We start from the raw sequence: 19,380 nt of genomic DNA, 5'->3' as shown, positions 1-19,380 counted from the left end.
TGCACTGAAAAGTTACAGTATGTAGTTGGTTGATCATTTGTATGACAGGGTAAATGACAGTCAGTAAACCCTTGCAAAAAGTATCCGTTTTATTTAATGAATTGAAAACATTCAGCATCGCCTTCCTCCCGGCATCCAGCAATAACATGTATCAGGCAAATGCGCATCGCAACATTGACTGAGTGGAATCCCTTTCTATTCACATAACTGCATTTGTGATGGAGCTTTGACAGCTACAGTAACAGTCTATTGGTCGATCCATCTCCAATATCACGATGGACTGTGCCGCGGTGGCAAAGACCCGAGGGTGGAGAGGATCTTGAATGAATTCCATCATCATATATATATGTTGTGTGTCTGTCCACTATGTTTGTTACTTTGTTATTCCCCCCCCCCCCCTATCTATGTAAAGCGACCTTGGGTCTCTTGAAAGGCGCTATATAAAATGAAGCTATTATTATTATTATTGTTATTATTATTATTATCATCACATCTGTGCGGGAGCTCACAAATAGACTGTTAGTCTCAGTGAAGTTTCAACGGAGGTCATCTATTCTAACCAACAAATTGAAGTAGGAAGCATTTCGTGACCAATCTTATTTGGAAACATGACACACAAAATAATTTGCTTTTTATTCGAAACAATATCTAATCGCGTTTGGAGGTTGGTGTTTTGCGTCTGCCCCCCCGTGCCAAACAAGCAGGCCAACCTCTTGTTCGCGTGTGAGCCCGTTATAATTACACTACTGTCGCTATTTTACAATGAACTATAATGAATTACGGGTCATACAGAAGTTGAACACTAATGCACGGAAGCTTATTTCCGCCTTGAAACTAATGCAGGACTGAGGAGTGCTTATGCGTAGTAACGATATTCTACCACTGGGCGCGAGGTACGCCAGGTCCGACCTGTGCGTAGATGTAAGCACGGAGTCAAGTTCAAATCGAAATTGATGAATCCCACTCTTTGCTTAGAAATGATCGTACGCACAGGGTAAGCACAGATCTGTGCGTAGAACACGTTGATGAATGAGGGCCCAGGAACACCAACACCGCATCACTGGCCAAGAAAGCTCAACAGCGCCTCTACTTCCTCCGCAAACTGGGAAGAGCTGGAGCCTCAGTGCCCATCCTGTGCTCCTTCTACCGGGGCACCATCGAGAGCCTCCTGACCAGCTGCATAACCGCGTGGTACAGCAGCTGCACAGCATCCTGCCGCAAGACCCTGCAGCGCACGGTCAGAACAGCTGAGAGGATCGTTGGTGCCCCCCTCTCCTCCCTCCAGGACATCTACAATACACGCCTGGCCCGCAAAGCACTACGCATTGCGGGCAACATCACTCACCCCTCACAATGCTTTTTTACTCTCCTGCCCTCCGGGAGGAGAATGCGGAGCCTCCGAGCTGCAGGACCAGCAGACTAAAAGACAGCTTCATCCATCAGGCTGTCAGGAGGCTGAACTCTCTCCCAGCTCTCCCCCCGCTCTCGCTCTGCCACCACAGAACCTGGACTAAGAACCCCCCCCACTGACACACACCCAGACACACACTGCCCCACTTCACAAACTCACTGCCACTTTACTGCCATTATTTTAGTTTACATTATATTAGTTTACTGCAAAAAAAAAGATTTGCACTAAGTTTTCTTTTACCTCCTAGATTTATTTCAATCATACATAAAATGTCTTTGCCACAGTGTTTATACTGTATATATATAGTCCTGTATAGTGTATGTACATCATGTCCCATATGTTACGTATGTTTATAGTGTCCTATATGTTACGTTATGTTTATATTAGATATTTCTTTATATACTGTACACCGTGGGAAGGGGGAAACGCAATTTAATTTCTCTGTATGTCTTGCACATTATGAGAAGCGACAATAAAGCTGACTTTGACTTTGACTTTGATGCTAGCTCTGATAGTTAAACTAAAATAATACAAAGTCAATGATGTCAAGCTCCTGTCTGTACAAGCTGACTGAAGCTCACTGAAAGTTACCCCAGTGACTTTGCATTAGTTTGTGGTTAACTAGTCGGAGATGGGGCGGTCAGGTGGCGTAGCGGAGATTGTGCTCGTCACCAATGCAAGAGGCTGCGGTCTCGACTCCCGGAGAGTCAGCATTGCCTTGGCTTGGGCTGATCGCTATACTAACTCGTTTGGCTGAGTTAGGGGGAGGGAAGCCGTGGGTGGGTCCTGGGCGTTGTGGACAGCGACCCCTACAGTTCGGTCGGGGCGCCTGCACAGCAAGGGTAGGATCTGGAGAAAGGTAGTGTGACCTTCCACACGTTACACTCTCCCGGTGAGAATCTGCGCTGCCAGGCTGGCTGCCGGCTGGCTGCACATGTGTTGGAGGAAAGCATGTGACAGTCTCCGGCCTCCCGGACCAACAGTAGGGGGGGGGGGGGGGGGTGCGCAACAACCAGGAAGGGGGTTGGGAATTGGCATAACGACTAAGAGTGGGATGGGAGAAAAATCGGAAAAAAGGAGGGGAAAAAAAACTAGTCAGAGATAATAGGAACAGCATGGATTGTGCTGAGAAAGGACTCTACATCATCATTGGTAAGTAAGAAATAGGGTTAGGGTTCCAAAAATCTGAATTGTCCCTTTAACTCATTCAGCGCCAGCTAATGTCCTCATCCTGTAGTCAATGGGCCATGCTAAAAGATAGGCATTTTCACTGTGCGTCACAGTGTTTGCAGAGCTATATCTATATTCTATATTATAGCTATGGAGACAATACTATGGCTCATTTGAATTTTTTTCATGTATACGTTTGCGTGTTATCCCGTGGTGAATATTGTATAGTTTCAGAGTGATCCGGGCTAATTCCTGGAAGCTGCGTTATGGAGCGATATGTGAATTTTGCTAAAGGCGTTCGCGTTGCTCGCCTGGACACGTTACTATTTCCAAATCAAAGGTATATAATAGGTATTATGTTTCATCATGAATGCATCAAAGGGGGGGGGGGGGCTTTTTGATGCTCTGATCGTCAGCAACGGCATACGTTTTAAATACTACATACGTTGATCGTTGCGATCGATGTGAAATCATTGTTGGATCAAAGTAGGATTGATGTCATATAGTCCTTACCTTTACTAGGAGGTATCCCAAAAAGAATATTCCAATTGTCTGATCGCGATTTCCAGTATTGATGTCCATCGGGTCCCTGACATGAAATGGCACAAAATATGCATGAAGTGTGCTGAACGTGTTACAAGGTGCTCGGATGAAGCGTTTCACTTGCCTGAGTCCAAATTCTCTACCCGGACCATATATAATGTAACACACAGTGTGAAATGAGGTTTCAAAGGGTAGGCGATACTGCCACCTAGCAGGATTCGGCCGGCATTGCACTCTCTGGGTCTCAGAATGAGTTCCAATGATAACACAGAGGTCCGTGAGAGTGTATAGGATATTAAAGTCAGAAAAAAGAAAAACGGAGTATACTCGCTATTGGCGCTCAAGAGATGGCGGGCAATAACGAGTATAATCGTTATTGGTGCAGAAAGTGTTAATAGTTTAATTTATGTGGGGACAACAGTTTATATTTCTGGCTAATTCATTAATTTAAATCCTTGCATCTTGTCTACTTCATTATTGTGTTGTTTTTGTTAAGGTTTGTAACCGACCCCAATCGCACAACACAAGACAGGTATGAGAGTAAGCCAAAACAGGGCATTTATTTATTACATAACAAAAAGCGGCACAGTCCCTTTAAGGGAGAACACAAAAACACTAGAGTCAAAGAAATATGGAAAATGTGGCACTGTGCCTTTAAGAGGCGAACAGGCTAAGGGACTAAGGCTAAGGGACAGGGCCAGGGCTAAATGTCAAGGACCAGGACCAGGGGCACTGGAGAGGGGGACAGGGACAGAGGCCCGGAGAGGCGGGCTGGAGACAGGGACAGAGAACAGGGTTAAGGCCTTGGACAGGGCGAGGGCCAGAGCTGCTTACAGGGATGAGGACAGGGTTCCGACGGCGGAGGCCGGGCACGGGGACAAGGGCCCGACGGCGGAGGCCTGGCACGGGAACAGGGGCCCGACGGCGGAGGCCTGGCACGGGGACAGGGGCCCGACGGCGGGGGCCTGGCACGGGGACAGGGGCCCGACGGCGGAGGCCGGGCACGGAGACAGGGGCCCGACAGCAGGGGCCGGGCACGGAGACAGGGGCCCGACAGCGGGGGCCGGGCACGGAGATCCTCCTCGGATGCTGCAGACGGGCAGCACAGAACAAAGGGGGTCCCAGGGGACCGGGATGGGAACACGCCGTCCTCCCGTGGAATACTAGGGAGCGACGACGAGCCTCACCCCAGGAACGAGGATCACGAAGAGACGCCTTCCTCCCGTGGAATCGGGAGCGATGGCGTGCCGCCTTGACGTCTGGAGTGGGAACACTAGAAAACCTCCCGTAGAGAATTAGAGAGCGAAGACGGTGTCCCACTCCAGGCAAACGGCGACAGGTGGTGATGGCTGGACCGTCGTCTCACGCCGGAGACGCGGCAGGTGATGGTGACGTACAGAATGGTAACGTACAGAACTCCATGAACACAGACACAGATACAGATACAGATACAGAACGAACACAGAGTCCAGAACACAGAACGACCCGACAAGGACTGGAGGGGAGTCTGCAACCTATGTACTCTCCCGAGGTGATTGCAAACTCCCAACAGGTGCGTGAAGGTAGAGGAACAGAATGTCCAAGGGTGGGGGCTGGTGAAGAGTAGGAGGCAGGCAAAAGTTCTCACAAGGGTGGGGGCTGGTGAAGAGTAGGAGGCAGGGAAAATTATCGCAAGGGTGGGGGCTGGTGAGGTGAGGAGACAGGGAATAAAGGTCCAGGGAACAGGCGAATCCTCACAGTTTTGCTGTTTATTTCTATTTGATTATGTGTGTTTTTTCTTTACTGACATTTTCTTTTTGTTTTATTATATTATAATTCTGTCCCTTTTCTTATGATTTAAATTTTTACGTTGTTTAAGCACTGATGGGTTTCTCACCTGCACATCCACTTTATAAACATTGGTCCTCATTCTCGAACGTGTTCGTCAATGCCTTGGTAAATATTGTGGTAAAAATTTCGTACCAACAGAATTACGGAAATCCTCCTCCGGTTTCCTGAACGTGTGAAGCTGTCTTTGTAAATGGGCAAAAGGCTGTGCTCGGCTGAATTAACTGATGTCACTCATTCACATCTCATGCGTGTGTGTGTGTGTGTGTACACTATGTGCATGTGTGTGTGTGTGTGTACAGTATGTGCATGTGTGTGTGTGTACAGTATGTGCATGTGTGTGTGTGTATTGATTGATTGATTGAAAAGTTTATTAACAGATTGCAGAATGGGTACAGTACAGTACAGCTCAATACATACAATTGTTAAGGGGATGCAGACCAGAGAAAGACTTTCGTCTTGTTTACATCAGGGTCCCCCATTTTCAATTCATCATAACATATATGACATACATGACATACAGATAGACAGTACTGCTACATCTATACATTTATGACATATCAGATTTGCAAATACAGTACTGTTTGTGATACAAAAGTGTCCAGAAAAGGAGTGTATATACATTTGGCATAGAAACTGTACATTGGAGGAGGTTGGTTGGGTGGGGTGGGGTTGGGTGGGTTGGGTGAGGGCTGTACATTGGAGGTGGGGGGGGGGGGGGGGGGGGGGGGTTGGGAAGGGGACACACACCCATTTTACACTGTACATTGGAATATTGACAAAGCCTTACTTGGTCATTTACTGTACAACTAGGTTAGGACATTTGTAGGGGCCAGTTTCGAATTGCAGTCTCACGTAGGTGTTTTTTGAGAGTGTTTTTGAAGGTGGGTAGTGATTCACATTCCTTTACAGCTTTAGGCAGGGCGTTCCACATTGATGTGGCATAATTGCGAAACGTGTTTAGTCCCTTGTTTGAGCCGAATCTGGGTTTTACATGATTTGTGGAGCTCCCTCTGGTGTTGTGATCGTGGTATTCACTGAAATTTGGGAAGTATTTTGACATGTACATGGGTACCTTGGTCGCGTAGTGTATCTTGTAGACCAGGCCCATTGCAAGTTGCTGTACTCTGTCGTCTACTCTAAGCCATCCTAGGTTGTCAAAGTGGGCAGGGGTGAGGTGGGTTCTAGGAGTCAGGTCAAGTAGTAGTCTGACTAGCTTGTTTTGAGATGTTTGTAATTTGTTTTTTAGTGCCTTTGAGGTGCTTTGGTACCATGAGGTGCAAGCATAGTCGTAGTACCCTTGAATGAGTGCTCCTGCTAGTGTCTTCAGGGTATTCTTGTTTACCAGAGAGGAGATCCGGTACAAGAATCGCGTTCGTTGGTTGACTTTTTTTATTACATTGGATGCCATTTTGTCACAGGAAAGATTAGCCTCTAGGATGGAACCCAGGTAGGTAATTTGCATGTCATTTGCATAAATTAGGAATAGTAGCGGTCCTAGTATGCTTCCTTGTGGAACACCACAGCTCACTGTGAGGGGGGGGGATAATGTACCGTTTACTTCCACCATCTGTTCCCTCCCCTCCAGGTAGGATTGTATCCAGCTCACTGATAAACTATCAAAACCAATTGCTTTTAGCTTGTCAATCAGAATGGTGTGATTGACAGTGTCGAAGGCCTTTTGTAGGTCCAGCATGACCATGCCGCAGTATTTGCCCGCGTCCACCTCTTGTTTGATGTGGTCGTTCAAGTAGAGAAGGCATGTGTCAGTGGAGTGGGATGTTCTGAAGCCAGATTGGAATTCGTAGAGACAGACTAGTATGTGTGTGTACAGTATGTGCACGTGTGCGTGCACGTGTGTGTTTGCTGAGTGCTGCGTGGTGTCATCCTGAGAGTGACTCAGCTGTACTGAGTGATTCATGGTGACGCCACTGTGCTTTTAATGAGCCTCTGCGACGGACAGGTCAGTTCACTTGATTACATCTAAAGTCATCCAACATTCTTTTTTATTAGGAGGATTATGTGTATGTTCAGTTGATGAGTGACAGGGGTGATAACTTTGAAGTGGGTGTTGTATTCAAATAACCAACGATTAAGCTTCTCTGAACGTATGAGTTATGCAGTGATGTAGTAGGTAAACAGAATATCGTTTCTGCGCCAGGAAACCTTTATCGCTGCTCGTTGCTTCCATGGAGACACAGAATAAACAAGGCTGCATGGACGCTGTGAAGTTAAATTATTTAACGTGAAGACGTGTGAAGAACACTGTACATATTTTATTTCAAGTAATAATCTCAAACATTTTCATAAAAATAAATCTATTTTGCCATTCTCTATCACCAGTTGATAGTATAATAGTGATTCTATCTATACCCAGTTTATAAAGGCTTTTACATTTTGCTTCACAGTGTTCCAAACACTGGTGTCTGCTAGGACATTCCAGGACACCAAAGGAAGTGATGTGTTTTACATCACCAGCAGCAACAGCAGTTTGTTTGGAACAAATAGAAAACGAACTCAGTAGTTAACATGAATGAATAGAAGACTAACTCAGTAGTTAACATGAATTAGTAGAAGACTAACTCAGTAGTTAACATGAATGAATAGAAGATTAACTCAGTAGTTAACATGAATGAATAGAAGACTAACTCAGTAGTTAACATGAATTAATAGAAGACTAACTCAGTAGTTAACATGAATGAATAGAAACTCAACTCAATGACCAATACAACACAACAGGCAGTGTCTTCAATAAATCATCATAGCTGTAATGTTATATGTCCTCTGTAAAAGTAAAACCACACGTACATTTATCTTGTTAGACACGTTAACAGCCTGGGAACAGGGGGCACATGGCTCACAAGGTCAGACATGAATCAAGTGTTTTCAAGTGTTACAAACGGTCCAGCTCAAAGTGCTACCAATATATTACAGAGCCGTCAAATGAGATATTCATAAATGGGAATAATTAAAGAGAATAATTTGTTGCAATTAGTGACAACAACAAAAGGGAGAGCAATAAATAGTGTATCAAAGCAATCTGTAATAATGAATAGCTAATTAATTTATTCAAATCAAGACTCATTACAACATACTTTCAAGTGGAGATCTAATGCATAGATGATGGACGGTTTCTGCTGCGCTCTGAGCCGTCTGCCATGGTTTCTGCTGCGCTCTGATCTGTCTGCCATGGTTTCTGCTGCGCTCTGATCTGTCTGCCATGGTTTCTGCTGCGCTCTGATCTGTCTGCCATGGTTTCTGCTGCGCTCTGATCTGTCTGCCATGGTTTCTGCTGCTCTCTGAGACGTCCTGCCATGGTTTCTGCTGCTCTCTGAGCCGTCTGCCATGGTTTCTGCTGCTCTGAGACATCCTGCCATGGCCACCTTCTATCACCAACGCGGATAAAACTGATTACCTGTATATATATATACTGTATGTGTGTGCGTGTGCGTGTGTGTGTGTGTGTGTGTGTGTGTGTGTGTGTGTGTGTGTGTGTGTCCTGCCAAGTATGTGAGCTACAGTACGCTGATGACTGTGCTATCTTAGCTCACAGTCTAGAGTCTATGCAGCATGCTCTCGACACCATATCCAGCCTGTACCAATCCTTCGGTCTCCAGGTCAACATACAAAAAACCAAAGTCATGTCCCAACTCACTTCCCGAACCTCTACATCTCCCAGTTTTCACATAAACGGTGTTCCACTCAAAACAGTGGATAATTTCACCTACCTCGGCTCCACTCTGTCCTCATGCTGCTCCCTTGACCCGGAGATACACACACGTATCAATAAAGCGGCATCATCCTTTGGACGCCTACGCAGCAGGGTTTTTGAAAACCGAAACCTGAAGATCAGCACCAAGGTTGCCGTTTACAACGCAGTATGTCTCTCCACTCTGCTCTATGGAGCAGAATCCTGGACCCCATACCGCCGGCACATCACCAACCTGGACGCTTTCCACATCCGTTGCCTCCAAAGGATCCTCAGCCTGACCTGGGAAGTCCCCCACACAGACATCCTCAACAACACCAATTCAATCTGTATGGCCGCAGCTGTGGCCAAAAAACATCTTCGTTGGATAGGGCACACCATACGTATGCCTGACCACCGCCTGCCCCGCCAAGTCCTCTATGGCCAACTGAGAGGAGCAAAGCGGGCTGCTGGAGGCCAAAAGAGACGCTTTAAGGACTACACCAGGGACCTCCTAAAGTGTGCAAACATCACAAAGCTTGAAACTCTGGCACTCGACAGATCAGCCTGGCAAGTCACTTGTGCCACTGCAGTTTCCCAAATACACCAAACGAACCAAGACCGAAGATCTGAGAGGCGCACGCAACGACACCAGCGGGCGGCTGGCATCCCCCAGGTATCTGGCTTCCCTTGCGCCATCTGTGGACGGGTGTGTGGCTCTAGGATCGGACTCAACGCCCACGAGAAGTGGCACCAGTGGCAGCGTCGCTAACCCCCCCCCTCTCTCCCCATCCCTGGAGCAAGCGTCATCATCGAACACGATGGACAGCTAAGAGTAAGAGTGTGTGTGTGTGTGTGTGTGTGTGTGTGTGTGTGTGTGTGTGTGTGTGTGTGTGTGTGTGTGTGTGTGTGTGTGTGTGTGTGTGTGTGTGTGTGTGTGTGTGTGTGTGTGTGTGTGTGTGTGTGTGTGTGTGTGTGTGTGTGTGTGTGTGTGTGTGTGTGTGTGTGAGAGCAAGTGAGTGAGTGAGTGAGTGAGATTGTGTGTGCGGGTGTGAGTAGGCCTACTGCATGCAGATTACTTGTATGTGTGTGCGTGTATGTGTGTGTGTGAAAAGGTATGAGAGTGTGTTTCTGTGTAGGCTACTGCTCAGGTGTGTACAGTATTTGTAAAAAAGTGTGTATGTGTGTGTTTCTGTGTACTGCTCAGGTGTGTATGTGCCTGTGTAAAAAAGTGTGTATGTGTGTGTTTCTGTGTACTGCTCAGGTGTGTATGTGCATGTGTGAAAAATTTTAAGTATTCTTGCAGCTGTTCTGTCGCCTTATTCCTGTGTTTTTCTGCCCAACACCTGACATCTCTTTGGACTCCTGCCCCAGCCTGCTCAGCACCCCCTCTCACCCCTGCTCAGCACCCCCTCTCACCCCTGCTCAGTACCCCCTCTCACCCCTGCTCAGCACCCCCTCTCACCCCTGCTCAGCACCCCCTCTCACCCCTGCTCAGCACCCCCTCTCACCCCTGCTCAGCACCCCCTCTCACCCCTGCTCAGCACCCCCTCTCACCCCTGCTCAGTACCCCCTCTCACCCCTGCTCAGCACCCCCTCTCACCCCTGCTACTCACCTTGACTGGATTGTCAGGCTAATCATTGAGCCATTGTTGGAGATCTTCCACCTTGTATCATTTCATTATTAGATTGGACCTTTGGACAGTGCAGCATTGATCTATATTGATATATTATCTTGGCAAATGTAAATGGCTAACGTTGCTACATTTGAGAAACATTCTAAAAGGAAGGCAGAGGTATATAAACACCTGTATTAGTTTTCACAAACAGTGTCATAGTGTCAGTGTCCTAACAACCATCTCAAGTGAATGTTACCTGGTGAGTTGGTCTGTAAATGAGTCATAACAACCATCTCAAGTGAATGTTACCTGGTGAGTTGCTCTGTAGATGAGTCCTAACAACCATCTCAAGTGAATGTTACCTGGTGAGTTGGATGTAAATGAGTCATAACAACCATCTCAAGTGAATGTTACCTGGTGAATTGGATGTAAATGAGTCCTAACAACCATCTCAAGTGAATGTTACCTGGTGAGTTGGTCTGTAAATGAGTCATAACAACCATCTCAAGTGAATGTTACCTGGTGAGTTGGTCTGTAAATGAGTCATAACAACCATCTCAGGTGAATGTTACCTGGTGAGTTGGATGTAAATGAGTCATAACAACCATCTCAAGTGAATGTTACCTGGTGAGTTGGATGTAGATGAGTCATAACAACCATCTCAAGTGAATGTTACCTGGTGAGTTGGATGTAGATGAGTCATAACAACCATCTCAAGTGAATGTTACCTGGTGAGTTGGATGTAGATGAGTCATAACAACCATCTCAAGTGAATGTTACCTGGTGAGTTGGATGTAGAAGAGTTATAACAACCATCTCAAGTGAATGTTACCTGGTGAGTTGGATGTAGATGAGTCATAACAACCATCTCAAGTGAATGTTACCTGGTGAGTTGGATGTAGATGAGTCCTTAGCTTCATGCACGGCACCAACGTTGTCTTGTTCTCTTAGCGGCAAAACATCCACATTTCCTGCTGACTTAAGTTTGTCTGTCCCCCTTGGGATCCATAAAAGAAAATGTGTCTAATGAACAGAGAACATTGCCTGTCGGCTACCAACATTCTGCTTACCACACCACGCTTTGTCCCGGTTTACCAGCCATACGTTTCTGGTGGCGGTAAAAGAAAAAAAGAGAGAGAAAAAATAAAACAAACCAACCAGGGTTGTGAATATATCCGTCCTAAAGCATGGACGTCTCAGTCTGGTAGAAGTCCTCCGCTGCTTGTGGGGAGGGGAGTTGGTCGGTCTCCCTTTTGGGGCTTTGGTGCTAATGATCTATGTGATGAGATGAAAGATTGTCAGTCCCCAAAAGTTCCCTCTGCTCCTTTTGGGATAAACCTGCTCCTGTTTCATTGTCAAAGCATTTATCCCTTCAGTCAATTGAATTCCTTCGTCCTCTGTCTGTTTCCCATATCTCCCTGCTGTTCTGTATTCCAATCTGCCACCGTTACCAGGACAGATGATATCTTGTGTGTACAATACAACGCATGCCACATGAATGCAATGCTCTAATTGAATGCAGCGTGTCTCCCTAGTGGGACCGTAGACATTATGGGACATGCTGTCCAGCACCTGGCAGGCCTCCAGGCTCATTGTGGGACATGCTGTCCAGCACCTGGCAGGCCTCCAGGCTCGTTGTGGGACATGCTGTCCAGCACCTGGCAGTAGGGTGACCAGGTGTCCCCCTTTTGGTTGTACTGTCCCACCATTTGACCAAATGTCCCGCGTCCCTCATATTGAGAGGATGTCCCTCTTTTTGAAGCCAAAAAAAAACATGCGTCTAAAAGCCCCTCCCTACAGACAGTAAACGTAGCAACCCGCCTCTTGTCCACACACATTGCTCTGATTGGTTATAGTACTTTAGCGCGCTGCTTGCCTGCTTGTGACGTGACTGAGTCGTGACGCTACCTCATATCGCAGATCTGATTGGTTATAGTAATTTAGCGCACTGCTCTGCTCGTGAGAGTTGAACTTGTGACGCTACCTCATATCGCAAATCTGATTGGTCAAAAAAAACACAACAACATTACAAGCGAACTAGTTCAAGATGGAAAGCAGTAAAAAGAAACGGACCTGCAGTTACAACCAAGACTGGCAAACGACACATGACTGGGTGAGGCAGATGGCAGGCAATCCGTAGCAGGCTTTCTGTGTTTTGTGTCATAGTTCGTTTTCAATTGCGCATGGAGGAGAATACGACTTGAAGCGCCACAGTGGACGTGAGTCTCACTTGAAAGTGGTTCACCAAAAAGAAACATCCAGATCTATGGATACTGTAACTGAGGGGTACAATTCCCTGACTGTATTACTAGATATGATACTTACTACCACTACCTTTGTACTTAATATTCGGCCACCCAGTACACGGCATAAATATATTATCATGAACACCACAGGTGAACCCACTGTAGTGCCGTTCAATGCGCCGGCGATCCTTGGACCACAGATGAAAGCAGGTGGACTCTTTGTGGGCCGGCTCTCTCCGGTCCACGGGGGAGAGATGTGGAGAGACCTCGTCTTGCAGAGCGTCTCCTCACCTTGCGTCCTCTCCAGGGGGGGGGTTCCAACACACGGTAGTGTCGGGGGTCTTTATCCATAGAATAATCAAAGTATCCAAAGCATAATCCGTGCCTGGGAAGGCGGGCTGTCGTCGGTAGAATAATCCGGTATACAGGTCCACTCGCTCGTCGGCTCTGGGGCTCCTCGGGTGCAGCTTCACATAGGGTCAACCACCCTGGGTAAGCAGCCAGTTCTCTGCCCGAAACGATGGGGTACTGACTACGGTAGTATTCTCACCGCACGAAGCACTATATATTAACAGACTATTATTAGCTTAATAGACTACGTCCAACTCGACGATATAGTGCCAAATATGACTATTCAAATATTAATATACACGATGTCTCAATACCGATGGTAGGCCGAACTTGGCCTTACTCCCACACGTGGCATCGCGGGGAGGCTTTACGTCTGTGACTCTATTGGAGGGTAAGAAACTGGACTGAAAAGAAAGTCCTACTTTAGTAGCGCAGTATATATACGCACTATGAACAAATAGTCCCATTAGTGGTGCGGTAGCCAAATTCCTACGCGGAACTAGGACTTGTTCGTACATGTCGAGCGGTACGTTTGAACTGGGTCTGAGGGGTATGGCAGCCTGGCACCAAGGTCTCGACCAATAGTAGAATGGAGACTATTATGGGATGTTCAGTAGGCTAGAATGGATATTCAATGCATATTGTACAAGGGATATACAAGGGATATCAGGGAATATTAGAGAATATACAAATACAATTAAATATATATATATAAATAAATATATATATTCGGTTTAATCTGGCCCTTCACAACAGCCACCCCCTGAATAGGTCCCAGACCTAATCAGTTAAACGGAGACAGATTAATCGCGTTGTCTATTTACACATAAGGGTTTGCTGTAGGGGTCAGTCAACTTCACAAAGTCATAGGGTTGTAGGGTCATGGTCATCATCGATTGTGTCTGGGAGTCGAGGCAGTTCTATGAGCCTTGCCACGGGACGGGTGTAAGTGCGACCCTGGACGAGCACTTCAGCTGCTCGGACCTTGCCGTCGGCACCGGTGATCACTTTGCTTACGCGGCCGGCCGGCCACATAGCTCTGGGCAGTGATTGATCAATAATCATGACGACTGTTCCTTCTGTCAAATTGTCTCTCTCCTTTACCCACTTCTGGCGGGTCTGTAGAGACGGTAGGTAGTGCAGTAGGAAACTGCTCCTGGCGTGATGTACATCCTCATCGTATTTCTTTATAATCAGCTCTGTGACCTTGTGTCGGCTGTTCAATACGATCGGGTATTTAATGTCATCCGGTAGATTGGGGGCTCTGCGTAGGCGACCACCCACTCTGATGAGGGTATGAGCGTCGCTCTCGGGGGCCAGGTGAATTAATCTGCTGTCGGATGGGACGGGCTTTCCTCCCTGTAGACAGGCCAATTCATCGGGGAACGAGTCTCTCTGGGCTCGCTGCAGTAGAAGCAATTCTGCTTCCTCGTAGTTAGCTGCTGACGTATCAGCGGGGGACTTGCACTCCGGGTGGTACCGCAGGAATGTTCTTTGTTGTGCACTCTCTATGGACGTGCAATCGTTTATGTTAGGGTCGGTGGAGGCTACGGTGCTCAATCCACAGAACACAGACTTCTTAATTTCCACCTCCTCTGGACTTGCTTCCCTCGGGATAGGCATGGGCCACTGTCCTTCCGGGAGTCTTAGGAATGCGGGGCCGTCACTGTAGACATTGCGACGGGTGAGGTCATCCAGGGGCATCCCCCGGGTGATGACGTCAGCTGGGTTCTGTTTTGTATCAACGTAGCGCCACTCTGTTTCTCCGGTTAACTCTTCGGTTAAGTCTTGAATCTCGGTGACTCTGACTCCCACGAAGACTTTGTACTTGCATGAGTCCGATTTGATCCAGGCGAGTACCGTCGTGGAATCTGACCACAGGATTGTTCTAGACACCGGTATGGTGAGCTCACGTTGGATTAGCGTGGCTAGGTGCGCTCCGGCTAGGGCTGCGCAGAGCTCTAGACGTGGGATAGATTGTTGCTTGCGTGGGGCTATTCTCGAGCGGGCGAGGACAAATGCTGTGTAGATCTCTCCCCCTTGGTCTTGGGCCCGCAAGTAGGCTACTGATCCGTATGCGACCTCTGAGGCGTCACTGAAGACGTGTAAGTCCATTTTACATGTCTCTGGCCTCACCGTGGGTGGGAAGTAGCTTCGGCGCATATTAACGCCTGGGAGTGAGTGGAGCTCCATCTCCCACTCTCTCCAGGTGGATGCAAGGTGTGCGGGAATGGGGTCGTCCCAGCCCTGGTCCTTGTCCCACAATGCTCGTACAATCATTTTTGCCCTGGTGGTGTACGGTGGAATACATCCTAGCGGGTCATATTGTCGGGCGAGTGTTGTGTACACACTCCGTCTGGTGGTCGGCGCCGCCGCCGGCCTTCCCTGCTCCGTAGTCAGGGGCTTGTGTCTGTAGTGAAGCGAATCTGTTTTGAATCGCCACACCAATCCCAGGGTCATCTCCTGGGCTTCTCCCGGGATTGTAGCCATCCAGGTCTCGCTGCTGGCTGCCTTGTCCTCGGAGGAGAGGCTGCGCAGTACTTGCGGATCGCTGCTGGCCCACTGCCTGAGATCAAAGCCGCCTTTGATCAATGAGGCGCGGAGTTTAATCAGGAGAGCCTCGGCTTCTTCCTGGGTTGAAAGGCTTTGTAGACAGTTGTCTACGTAGAAGCTGTTCTTTACGCTGTGTCGGACCTCTTCGTCCGCTGCTGGGTCCTCTGCTACATGTTTCTGTAGTGCAAATGTCGCACAGCAGGGGCTGCACGTCGTTCCGAAGGGGAGGACTTCCCATTGGTAGATGGCTGGGTGCTCATCTCCTGGCTTCTCTCTCCATAGGAACCGTAACAGGGGCTTGTCCGCCTCTACTAATCTCACCTGCAGGAACATTCTTTTAATGTCCCCGCTGATGGCCACCTTTTCCTGGCGGAAGCGGAGTAGAACGCCGAGTAGGGAGGGGCCGAGTGTGGGACCGGGCAGTAACTCTTTATTCAGATTTTGGGATCCGATCTGGTAGCTGCAGTTAAATACTATGCGGTCTTTACCGTTGTGATGGACCTTGTGGTGGGGCACGTACCACGATTCAGTGGTCTGGTCAGCCTCTTTAATGTCCATCTTTGTGACGTGTCCCGCTGTGATGAGCTTCTCAATCTCAGCGCGGTATACACTCTCTTGGGCGGGGTTCTTGGCTAAGCGCCGCTCCGTGTTCAGCAGGTACCGTTCTATGGCGTCTATCTTGGCGTGGAAAGTAGGCATTCCTTCTCGCCGCAGGAGTGGCGTGGCGTATCTCAACACGCCGTTGACCGGGACTCTCTTGGTCCCTGTCTCGAGGAGGTGAATGGCGTAAATGTCATCTTTAGAGCGAATGTCTTTCTTTCCATTCTTAAAGGGCATTTGTTCCAAGCTCCATAGCCGCTCTACGTGTTGCAGGAGTGCGGTTTCTCCCTCTGTGACTCGGGAGTGGAGACATCTAGTGGCTGTACTTCGGTTGAGAGATTTGGCGAGCGGGCCTTGGAGAGTCCATCCCAAACGGGTCTCGACTGCTGCAGGACAGCCTCGGGGTCCGGTATGAACCCGGTCTATCGGGACAATGAGGTCTGCATGGTCGGAGCCTATCAACAGGGTCGGCATAGCATTGTCTATGAGCGGGATCGGTAACTTGCGCAGATGTGCATATTTCTCCATCAGCTTGGCGACGGGGTATGTGTACCGCGACAGTCCTATTTCTTGGCTGGTGAAAGCGTCTGCAATCTGGTACCGTCGCTCAGGCTGGCCGCTTGCTGCGATAGAGAATGAGACATTCTCGCCCTTTATCGTCTTCAAATCTCGTCTTATTGTCCGAATTGTCATTTGGGTTTCGCTTCCCCGCAGCCCTAGCTGGGCCGCAGCGGAGGCGAGCAGCAGGGTCTTCTCTGACCCGTCATCGAGGACGGCGTAAGTGTCCAGGACTTTATTCTGGTAGCTTAGTGTCACACGCACTACTTTTAGGAGTACTCGGGCTCCACTGCTGCTGGCGGGATCGATGTACATGACGCTCGCTTTGCGGCTGGATGGTGCAGGTGAAGGGCGCCGTCTGTTACTGTCGTGAAGTATGTCCAGATGGGCTCCATCGCACTTGGTGCACCTTTTCTTTAAGCGGCATTCGGCTGCCATGTGTGAGCGCGCACAGCGAAAACAGCGCTTGTTGGACTTTATCCATTGACCTGCTTCCTCCGCGTTCAGCTTGGGGAAGGAGTCACATTGCGCTAGCCAGTGTTCTTTCTCACAGTAGGGGCACACTATCTTCCACTTCTCCGTTCTGGAGGGGGTACTGTGGCTCCTGCTGCTCGGTACTGACTCCGATTGGTGCATCACAGTCACCGATCTTCTTCCATCATTTAGTCGTCTGGTTCCTTCTCTGGAGCCAGGGGTGCTCCGTCCGAATGTATCTAGCCGTAGGCTGCTGACTTCTCTCGCCAGGAAGTCTGCTAGATCGAGGAGGTTCGGTTCGGGGCCATTCGGGTCTCTGTGGTCCCTCTGCCGCCTAAAGCGCTCCTGACGAGCGGGCGGCAGCTTCTCCAGGATCCTTTCCACATTTGAGTTGGCGTAAAGTTCATACTTCCCCTTCTCTCTTTGCGCTCCCAACATCCCTACCAGGGACTGCACTCTGATGGACAGGTCGTCCAGTGCTCGATTGTCTATTGCTGGGGGTAAGCGGTCGATGTGTCGGATCTCCTGGATCACGTAATCCCATATGCGCCCATACCTCTGGTCCAATGCTACCAGCGCTGCTGTGTATGGGGTGGTGGAAGTCGCGTAGGCGAGCGCTATATTATGTGCGCGGGGCACCTTTAAGTGCTGCAGTAGGATGGCGTATTTGTGGCGTTCATCCAATACATCCACCAACATGGTCTCCAGACACATGCAGAGTTCTGTATACTGGGCCCGGTTCTCTTGGGTGAAGTCGGGTACCATAGGCGTGCCAATGTATGACGCTGACTGTGGATACATCGGCGAGCGTTGGGGGAGAGGCCTCCTAGGCGAGTCTCCTCCCGCTCCTTGGTATGGGCTGGTACCGGCAGTGTACCATGGCCCGCTTGTCCAGGTGCTGTTCCTCGGTGCGGGTCGTGCGTCGTGCTCACCCGTGTATAGAGTCGGGGGTCTGTAGCGCAGCTCCGCGGGAGTATAGCCTGGGCTGTACCGGACCTCCTGGTCCGGTAGAGTACTGTGCTGTCTTCGGGCGCGGTTCTCCTCCTCTTCCTCTTCGTCTTCAGTTAGGTCATCCAGTGCTTGTAGTCTCTGGTTTAGCCTCTCCACAGGATATGCTGCTCCTTCCCGGTTGCTAGGTCTCGCTTGGACCGGTGGGGGGAGGTGGTCTGTGGGGGGTATAGACCTCGTCTGTTGGTCAAGTTCAGGGTTGTTTACTCGGCTAGGGGATGCCGCCCTGGAGGTGTGTCTAGACGAGTTCCTGGAGCCTCTGGCGGAGGGAGAGGGTGTTGTCCGTCTGATCAGCTGTTCTATTAGTTGCGCTTGCTGTCTGTCGCGCTCTGCGTCCCGTAGAGCACCAGCAGCTGCTCGCTGGCTGTCTGCTCGGTCTCGGGCCACATTCTCTTCCATCTGAATGCGTCTTATTTCCAGGCGTATGTGCTCTTCTTCGCTCCGTTGCTGTAGCTGCAATCGATCGCGTTCACCCTGGAGTCTATCGCGTTCAGTAGAGGCTTTCAGGCTGACGAGGAATGCCTGCTGTAGGGTCCTCTCTGCCTCGCTGGGAGAAGGCGGTTGTATAGGGGAGCCTTCCCTCGGGGTACTCCTTGCGGAGCCTTGGAGCTCTATCTCCACGGTGCTCTCCCCGTCTTCTTCCGTGCCGAGTTCTCTCTCGGTAGCGTTGTATTCCTCCCGGGACTCATCGGGGACTACTTCTTCAGTACTGGCGGGGTGTGAAGTCATGTCTGGTTCCCACTGGTCCCCACCGTGAACTTGGTCAGTTACATTAGAGCCCGTAGGGGCCTCTATGGTCGGGGTAGTCTGGGCGTTGGGGTTAGACATACTTTTACTTTCTAGTTTTACCGCGTTTACTGTTAGTAGAAGACTAGGTTGTTGACTGACAGCGTAAGCCTCTAAGTACTGAGGGAGCCGTCGTTCGCGCTGCGGGCGTTGGTTAGGAGGATCGTTTCGTGGAGTGTTCATCATAGGCCATTTCAATATTAATAACACTATATTAATATTACACTAATTACCCTCCGGCTCGAAGGACCAATTGTAACTAAGGGGTACAATTCCCTGACTGTATTACTAGATATGATACTTACTACCACTACCTTTGTACTTAATATTCGGCCACCCAGTACACGGCATAAATATATTATCATGAACACTCGCACGTAGATGAAACGGATCCAACACAAATGTACGAATTAGAAACAGGTCTTTATTTCCTACACAGCGATGGTGTGTAGAATAAGCACTTAATCACTTAATTACATTTATGAATTGAAATAGTATGCACTTTTATGGCAAGGAGTATTCGTCGGTATATCAATAGATAATGTC

The sequence above is a fragment of the Notolepis coatsorum genome (genome assembly GCF_963971535.1).
Source record: "Notolepis coatsorum genome assembly, chromosome: 1".
NCBI classification, from domain to species: Eukaryota; Metazoa; Chordata; class Actinopteri; order Aulopiformes; family Paralepididae; genus Notolepis; species Notolepis coatsorum.
Note: the sequence above shows the minus strand (reverse complement) of the source record.